The following is an 8,643-nucleotide window of genomic DNA, read 5'->3' on the forward strand; positions in this document are numbered from 1 at the left end:
AGACCCAGTCTGCTCAATCTATCATCATAAGGTAACCCCCTCATCTCCGGAATCAGCCGAGTGAATTGTCTCTGTACCCCCTCCAAAGCTAGTATATCCTTCCTTAATTAAGGTGACCAAAACTGCACGCAGTACTCCAGGTGCGGCCTCACCAATACCCTATACAGTTGCAGCAGGACATCCCTGCTTTTGTACTCCATGCCTCTCGCAATGAAGGCCAACATTCCATTCGCCTTCCTGATTACCTGTTGCACCTGCAAACTAACTTTTTGGGATTCATGCACAAGGACCCCCAGGTCCCTCTGCACCGCAGCATGTTGCAATTTCTCCCCATTCAAATAATATTCCCTTTTTACTGTTTTTTTTCCCAAGGTGGATGACCTCACACTTTCCGACATTGTATTCCATCTGCCAAACCTTAGCCCATTCATTTAACCTATCTAAATCTCTTTGCAGCCTCTCTGTGTCCTCTACACAACCTGCTTTCCCACTAATCTTTGTGTCATCTGCAAATTTTGTTGCACTACACTCTGTCCCCTCTTCCAGGTCATCTATGTATATTGTAAACAGTTGTGGTCCCAGCACCGAGCCCTGTGGCACACCACTAACCACCGATTTCCAACCCGAAAAGGACCCATTTATACCGACTCTCTGCTTTCTGTTAGCCAGCCAATTCTCTATCCATGCTAATACATTTCCACTGACTCCGCGTACCTTTATCTTCTGCAGTAACCTTTTGTGTGGTACCTTATCGAATGCCTTTTGGAAATCTAAATACACCACATCCATCGGTACACCTCGATCCAACATGCTCGTTATATCCTCAAAGAATTCCAGTAAATTAGTGAAACATGATTTCCCCTTCATGAATCCATGCTGCGTCTGCTTGATTGCACTATTCCTATCTTGATGTCCCGCTCTTTCTTCCTTCATGATAGTTTCAAGCATTTTCCCTACTACAGATGTTAAACTAACCAGCCTATAGTTACCTGCCTTTTGTCTGCCCCCTTTTTTAAACAGAGGCATTACATTAGCTGCTTTCCAATCCGCTGGTAGCTCCCCAGAGTCCAGAGAATTTGGGTAGATTATAACGAATGCATCTGCTATAACTTCCGCCATCTCTTTTAATACCCTGGCATTTCATCAGGACCAGGGGACTTGTCTACCTTGAGTCGCATTAGCCTGTCCAGCATTAGCCCCCTAGTGATAGTGATTGTTTCAAGGCCCTCTCTTCCCACATTCCTGTGACCAGCAATTTCTGGCATGGTTTCTGTGTCTTCCATTGTGAAGACCGAAGCAAAATAATTGTTTAAGGTCTCAGCCATTTCCACAGTTCCCATTTTTAAATCTCCCTTCTCATCTTCTAAGGGACCAACATTTACTTTAGTCACTCTTTTCCGTTTTATATATCGGTAAAAGCTTTAACTATCCGTTTTTATGCTTTGCACAAGTTTACCGTCGTAATCTATCTTTCCTTTCTTTATTGCTTTCTTAGTCATTCTTTGCTGTCGTTTAAAATTTTCCCAATCTTCTATTTTCCCACTAACCTTGGCCACCTTATACGCATTGGTTTTGAATTTGATACTCTCCTTTATTTCCTTGGTTATCCACGGCTGGTTATCCCTTCTCTTACTGCCCTTCTTTTTCACTGGAATATATTTTTGTTGAGCACTATGAAAGAGCCCTTTAAAAGTCCTCCACTGTTCCTCAATTGTGCCACCGTTTAGTCTGTGTTTCCAGTTTATTTAGCCAACTCTGCCCTCATCCCACTGTAGTCCCCTTTGTTTAAGCATAGTACGCTCGTTTGAGACACTACTTCCTCACCCTCAATCTGTATTACAAATTCAACCATACTGTGATCACTTATTCCGAGAGGATCTTTTACCAGCTTCAATCATTAATTTTCTCTTTACATGTGATGAACTTTTATCCCTATCTCGTTTACACACTGTATTTTAGGAGAATGGTTTAAAATTTTAAGTGCTTATTGCCATGTATTCAACCAACATTGTAACCCATATATAATCTGACCTCAGTTGTACACTGTGAGAACAATGACCACTAGGTGGTGAACTTGTGGGAGACACTTCTAACCTGGATCTTCAGGTATAAAAGGGGAAGCTCCACCCACTTTCATCACTTGAGTGCTAAGGAATAAAGGACAGGCCACAGACTCACCTTCTCTCAAACATGGGCCTCGTGTGCATTTCTACTGTATAGTAAGGATTTATCAATGGCGACGAGAAACTGGGATTTAAACCACGTGAGCATGGCCGCTAGCAGAATAGACGAGAGATACTGTGTTAAGGAATGGTTGGGACAGAGAATCAATATCGTTGAAGCAGCACACAGTTCTACAGGCAGACAAGGGCAATCGGGCATGCCCCAACATGTAGTCGAACCCAGAGGGGGAGTTCGACAGAGATAATGGCAAGCAGAACGGCGATTCACACCATTGCAAGGGACAATGTGGCCAGTAATGGGGCCATCAACACCTGTTAATGGCACACTCAAGGACAGTCATAGGGGTAGTCAGGGACGATTGATGAGCAAGGGATCTTTTGTTTCCAACAACAGCTCATGTTGGAGGCATGGAGGCACAAACTCAGCCGGAGTTTGCAGAGATGAACAAAATACCTACAGAAATTGCAGAAATGAACGCTGGGGGAAATCGCTGGAAGCTGAAGTTCAGTGAGTTCATGTGGAGCACGTATACAGTTCATACACCAGGACGCCACCGATAATGATGAAAGTGCTCCTCAGTGGCATCCCAGTATCAATGGAGCTAGTCACGGGGGCTAGCCAGTCCCTGATGGGTATCAAATAGTTTGAAAAGTTGTGGGCGTCCAAAATTATCACCGATTGACGCACAGGTACGGACATACACCAAGGAGATCATTCCGGTGCTTGGCAGTGCACGATAATCGTGACCCACAAAGATTCGGAGAACAGGTTGCCACTCTGGGTTGTCCCGGGGGACGGTCCCGCACTACTGGGGAGGAGTTGGCTTGCTGTCATGAACTGGAACTGGGGCAATGTTAATGCTATTTCCTCTGTGGAGCGAGTTTCATGCTCACAAATCCTGCAAAAATTTGACTCATTATTTCAACCCAGCATTGGCACTTTCATGGGGGCCAAGGTAGTGATTCACATAAACCCGGACAGGCCAGGACACCACAAGGCCAGAGCGGTGCCGTACGTGATGCGGGAAAAGATAGAAGGTGAATTGAACCGCCTGCTGAGGAAAGGTATCATTTTGCCAGTCGAATTCAGTGACTGGGCGAGCCCGATTGTACCGGTGTTCAAAGCGGATGGGTCAGTCAGGATATATAGTGATTACAAGGCCTCCATCAATCGGGTGTCACTCCAAGACCAGTACCCGCTACCGAGAGCGGAGGACCTCTTTGCGATGCTATCCGGTGGCAAACTTTTTTCAAAATTCGATGTGACCTCAGCTTTCATGACCCAGGAGCTGGCGAGAGAGTTGAAGAAGCTGACCACCATCACGACACACAAGGGGTTGTTTGAGTACAACAGATGTCCGTTCGGGATTCGCTCAGCCGCCGCGATCTTCCAACGAAATATAGAAAGCCTCCTCAAGTCGATTCCAGGGACGATGGTTTTTCAGGACGACATTCTCATCCCGGGTTACGAGACTGAAGAACACCTCCACAACCTGGAGGAGGTGCTATGCAGACTGGACCGGGTAGGGCTGCGACTGAAAAAGGCGAAGTGCATCTTCCTAGCTCCAGAGGTAGAATTCCTATAGATGAGGGTATGAGTAGACGGGATGAGCCCTAATGCATCCAAGACGGAAGCGATCCAGAGAGCACCCAGACCCGGTACACGACGGAGCTGCGTTTGTTCCTGGGGCTCCCCAACTATTTGGTAACTTTCTTCCCAAATTGAGCACGCTGCTCGAGCCGCTCCACGTGCTCCTAAGCAAAGGTCACGAATGGGTCTGGGGGGACAGCCAGGAAAGGGCTTTTAATAGACCACACAATTTGTTATGTTCCAACAATCTGTTAACGCGATCTGACCCATGTCAGAAACTTGTGTTAACGTGCGATGCGTCGTCCTATGGTGTCGGGTGTGTGTTGCAGCATGTCAATGCCAAGGGTCAGTTACAGCCGGTAGCTTATGCCTCCAGAGGTCTGTCCCAGGCAGAAAGGGGCTACGGGATGATAGAAAAGGAGGCGCTCGCATGTGTATATGATGTAAAGAGAATGCACCAATAACTGTTTGGCAGAAAATTTGAGCTGGAGACAGATCACAAACCCCTAACGTCCCTTTTGGCCGACAACAAGGCCATAAATGCAAACGCATCGGTCCGCATACAGAGGTGGGCACTCACGTCAGCCACCTATGACTACACAATTCGGCACAGACCGGGCACTGAAAACTGCGCCGATGCACTCAGCAGGCTCCCACTAGCCACCACTGAGGGGGCTACCGAGCATGCCGCTGAGATGGTCATGGCTGTTGAAGCTTTCGCAAGTGAAGGCTCACCTGTGACAGCCGGTCAGATTAAAGTCTGGACAAATAGAGACCCGCTATTGTCTCCAGTCAAGAAATGTGTCCTGAATGGGGAGTGGGCAGCCACGTACAGGGCATGCCCTGAGGAATTTAAACCATTTCACAGGGGCAGGGATGAACTCTCGATTCAGGCCGATTGCCTACTGTGGGGAAACCGCGTAGTCATGCCCCAGATGGGCAGAGAGGTGTTCATCAGAGAACTCCACAATGATCATCCGGGCATTGTCACGATGAAGGCAATTGCCAGGTCACACGTTTGGTGGCCAGGGATAGATGCAGATCTGGAAGTTTGTGTTCGCAGGTGCATCACGTGTGCCCAGCTGGGCAATGCACCCAGGGAAGCCCCCCTTAGCGCCTGGCCATGGCCCGCCAAGCCTTGGTCACGCATCCATGATGACTACGCAGGTCCTTTCATCGGAAAAATGTTTTTGGTTGTAGTAGACGCCCACTCCAAATGGATCGAGTGTGACATTTTAAATTCAAGCACATCCTCTGCCATGGTAGAAAGTCTGCGGGCAATGTTCGCCGCCCACGGTCTACCGGACATCTTGGTCAGCGACAATGGCCCGTGCTTCACAAGCACTGAATTCCAGGACTTCATGGCAGGCAATGGAATTAACCATGTCAGAAAGGCACCGTTCAAGCCAGCCTCAAACGGCCAGGCAGAACGAAAAGTGCAGATAATCAAACAGGGGATGCTCAGAATCCAAGGGGGTTCCCTACAAAGCCACTTATCACGCCTCCTGTTGGCCAATAGATCCCGACCACACTCGCTCACAGGGGTTCCACTCGCAGGGCTGCTAATGATAAGGACGCTCAAAACCTGTTATCCCTTATACACCCCACCATGAAAGAAATTTTTGAGAGCAGGTGCCATTCACAATATAACTACCATGACAGGAATGCGAGGGCACGATATATTGGTGCAAACGACCCTGTTGTTGTCCACAACGACACTGCAGGGCCTAAATGGCTCGCAGGCACTGTGATTGCCAAAGAGGGCAATAGGATTCTGGTAGTTAAACTTACCAATGGACAAATCTGCCGCAAACACGTGGATCAAACAAAAAGGAGGTTCAGCAACCCCAAAGAAGAAGAAGAGGAAGAACATGATATTGAGTTCACTCTAGCACAGGTGACCGAACACCGGAACCAAAGGGAGGAGAGCCCAGTCACTGTGGGCAGTCCGGATAGGCCTGAGGCACCGCAAACAGCAGACACACAGGCCAGCGCCCAACAACCGGAGCCCCAACTCATGCGCTCTACAAGAGAGCGTAAACCACCAGAGAGACTCAACCTGTGATCCCAAAAAGACTTTGGGGTCATGTATTCAACCAGCATTGTAACACCATTTTTAAATTCAAAACCTTATAAAATTGACGACATGCAGCCAACGTGCAAAATTAAGAATTCTTTTAATTACCGTTAATTAGCCGATACCCTTCTTCAGAATGAAATAAATAATAATATAATTACTGACGCACAGTGGTATCCTCAATCATTCATTTTCTCTTTACATGTGATGAAGTTTTATCCCTATCTCATTTACACGCTGTATGAGAATGGTTTAAAATTGTAAGTGTTTATGACTCAGTTGTAAAACCATTGATTGTGTGTGTGTCCATTCTTGACAGGAGGAGCACTTGAGACCGAAGTTCCAGTTCTATATATGTATCAATAGAATCAATTTCCACCAGTTTCTTTAAACCCAATAACATAATTTATTTCTAATGGGCTGGATGGAGGAACATGATCCATGTAAAAAATTGTTATCGTTTTTCTTGAACTGAATGCTCATAAAATATTGGAGTGGGAACTAATTGGATAACAGCACTGCTGGCAACATTTGCGGAATAGATTTGTGCAGCCAAAACGCACAATGACAACCTGGGACTGTGCGGCACCGAATACTCGGGGAAAAACAGTTAAACACTTCGTCCCTGGGTGGATTCGAACCACCAACCTTTCGATTAACAGCCAAACGCGCTAACCCATTGCGCCACAGAAACTGATGGATGCATGACGTGCAAGACATCCAAAACCAGGGTGTCAGTCAGTAAAAGCTTCAGATTGCTCCGACCGGTATGGAACTTGTCCACTCTCAGTTGTACTTTTCCCAAATAAATGGAGGGACATTCATTGTGGATGTGTGGAAGCAGTCTGGTCCCGCACACTGCAGACACTTCCATGTCACCGCCAACCAGCTCTCCCACAACCGGTGTGATCTACCTTCCAGCCTTCCGGTGCCTTGTCTGTGACGAAGTATTCTGATTGTCCCGAAGCAGGTATTAGGTTTGAATTTCTTTTCAGCTCCTGACTGCGGATATTCCTGTGATTCAACGGGAATTAAATGCTGACAGGGACAGTTGGATTCACCGTTTCTTTGCTTGGTGAAATTTCAAAGATTGAAAGCGACGCACATCAACCCCAAACCTCCCGTGAGATGGAAGCCCAGTTGCTGTTTCAAGCTTGAATGCAGGTACAAGCAGAACTTATTCAAAGAAAGTCCAAGTCCCTGAGACGCCTTATTATTTGCACCAAACTCTTTGCAAAGAGTTGAGGTTCATGTTTGGTGATCTGGGCACATCTTTCCCCAAACTACAACACTTCAAACATAACTCAATGGCTGTAAAGCGCTTTGGGGCGACATGAGTTCCTGAAAGGCGCTGGAGATATGCAAGTCCTTCTTTGCAAAAGTTCGATGCAATTTCAAAATATGCGAGCAATATCAGGGCTCCTCTGGGACCCCTCGTAAATTTCAATGAACAACTCCAAAGGGAAATCACAGCCCGAGACCAACGAGCCAACTGTTTGACAAACGTGAAGATAAGGTGTAACCATGATCAAAGCATTTTTTTGTGTGTCGCTATTCAGAACATAAGAACTTAAGAACTAGGAGCAGGAATAGGCCATATGGCCCCTCGAGCCTGCTCCGCCATTTAATATGATCATGGCTGATCCGATCATGGACTCAAGTCCACATCCCTGCCCGTTCCCCAAAAGCCTTATTCCCTTATCAGTGAAGAAGCTATCTCTGTCTTAAATTTATTTAATGGCGTGGCTTTCTCAGCTCTCTGAGGCAGTGAGTTTGACAGATTTACAACCCTCTGAGAGAAGAAATTCCTCCTCATCACAGATTTAAATGGGCGGCCCCTTATTCTGAGATTATGCCCCCTAGTTCTAGTCTTCCCTATCAGTGGAACCATCCTCTCTGCATCCACCTTATCAAGCTCCATCATTACCTTATACGTTTCGATAAGATCACCTCTCATTCTTCTGAATTCCAATGAGTAGAGGCCCAACCTACTCAACGTTTTCTCATAAGTCGACCGCTCATCTCCAGAGTCAACCCAGTGAACCTTCTTTGAACTGCCTCCAAAGCAAGTATATCCTTTCGTAAATATTGTAAGTGTTTGTGATCCTCGCCCAATTGCCAGATGGACGGCTTGAATCGCCCCCACCTTACGAAAGTTCTAGATCTGGGAATTATTATTCAGAGTGTAAATTAAATGAGTCATGGAAAGGGATGCTTCAGTGATAAATCGTAGTATATTTATTTGGTCTAACATACACTGTCTAAAACATGCACTGCTAAACTAAATCACTGTCTCTGTGGAGAATAAATTCCCGGTTACAAACAACATACATACAGTACAGAAATGGACCAAGTAACACACAGTAATTCCCTGGTGGATTCTCACCCCACCCCTACCAATGAATTACCCTCCCCAGAATAGCCCTGAAAAGCTTCACTTCTGAGAAAACCCTGAGCCCTTACCCAGCTGGCCTGGGATATCTGGTTACTGGCTTGGGACACTCGCGACCATGTTCACCACCATACGCAGCCCGTTTTCTTGCTCAGCTCAGCTGTGGGAAGTCACTGCCTGGTCTACAGTCTCGGTGGCTTCTTCTGCAGTACTGCGGCCCCTTCCTCTGGTAAATCGATCGGTGGAGCGAGAGCGAGAGGGAGAGGGGGCTCTCTCTAGACACAAGCTGCAAGCTGCAAGCTCCAAGCTCCACACCAAGCTCCAAGCTAAAAATAAAGTGGAAAGGACCCTGTCTTTCTGGGAGTCTTGCTACCCCTATCTTTCCCGCCAATCTTTAAAA

General features: G+C 46.8%; 1 non-coding gene across 1 annotated transcript; it reads right to left on the minus strand.

Annotated features, from left to right (window-relative positions):
* Nucleotides 1-6,471: 6,471 nt before the first annotated feature.
* Nucleotides 6,472-6,545, minus strand: trnan-guu (transfer RNA asparagine (anticodon GUU)). Its single transcript has one exon. It is a non-coding gene; the product is annotated as a tRNA-Asn (tRNA).
* Nucleotides 6,546-8,643: the final 2,098 nt, after the last annotated feature.

This window comes from Pristiophorus japonicus, unplaced genomic scaffold (genome assembly GCF_044704955.1).
Source record: "Pristiophorus japonicus isolate sPriJap1 unplaced genomic scaffold, sPriJap1.hap1 HAP1_SCAFFOLD_58, whole genome shotgun sequence".
Lineage (NCBI taxonomy): Eukaryota > Metazoa > Chordata > Chondrichthyes > Pristiophoridae > Pristiophorus > Pristiophorus japonicus.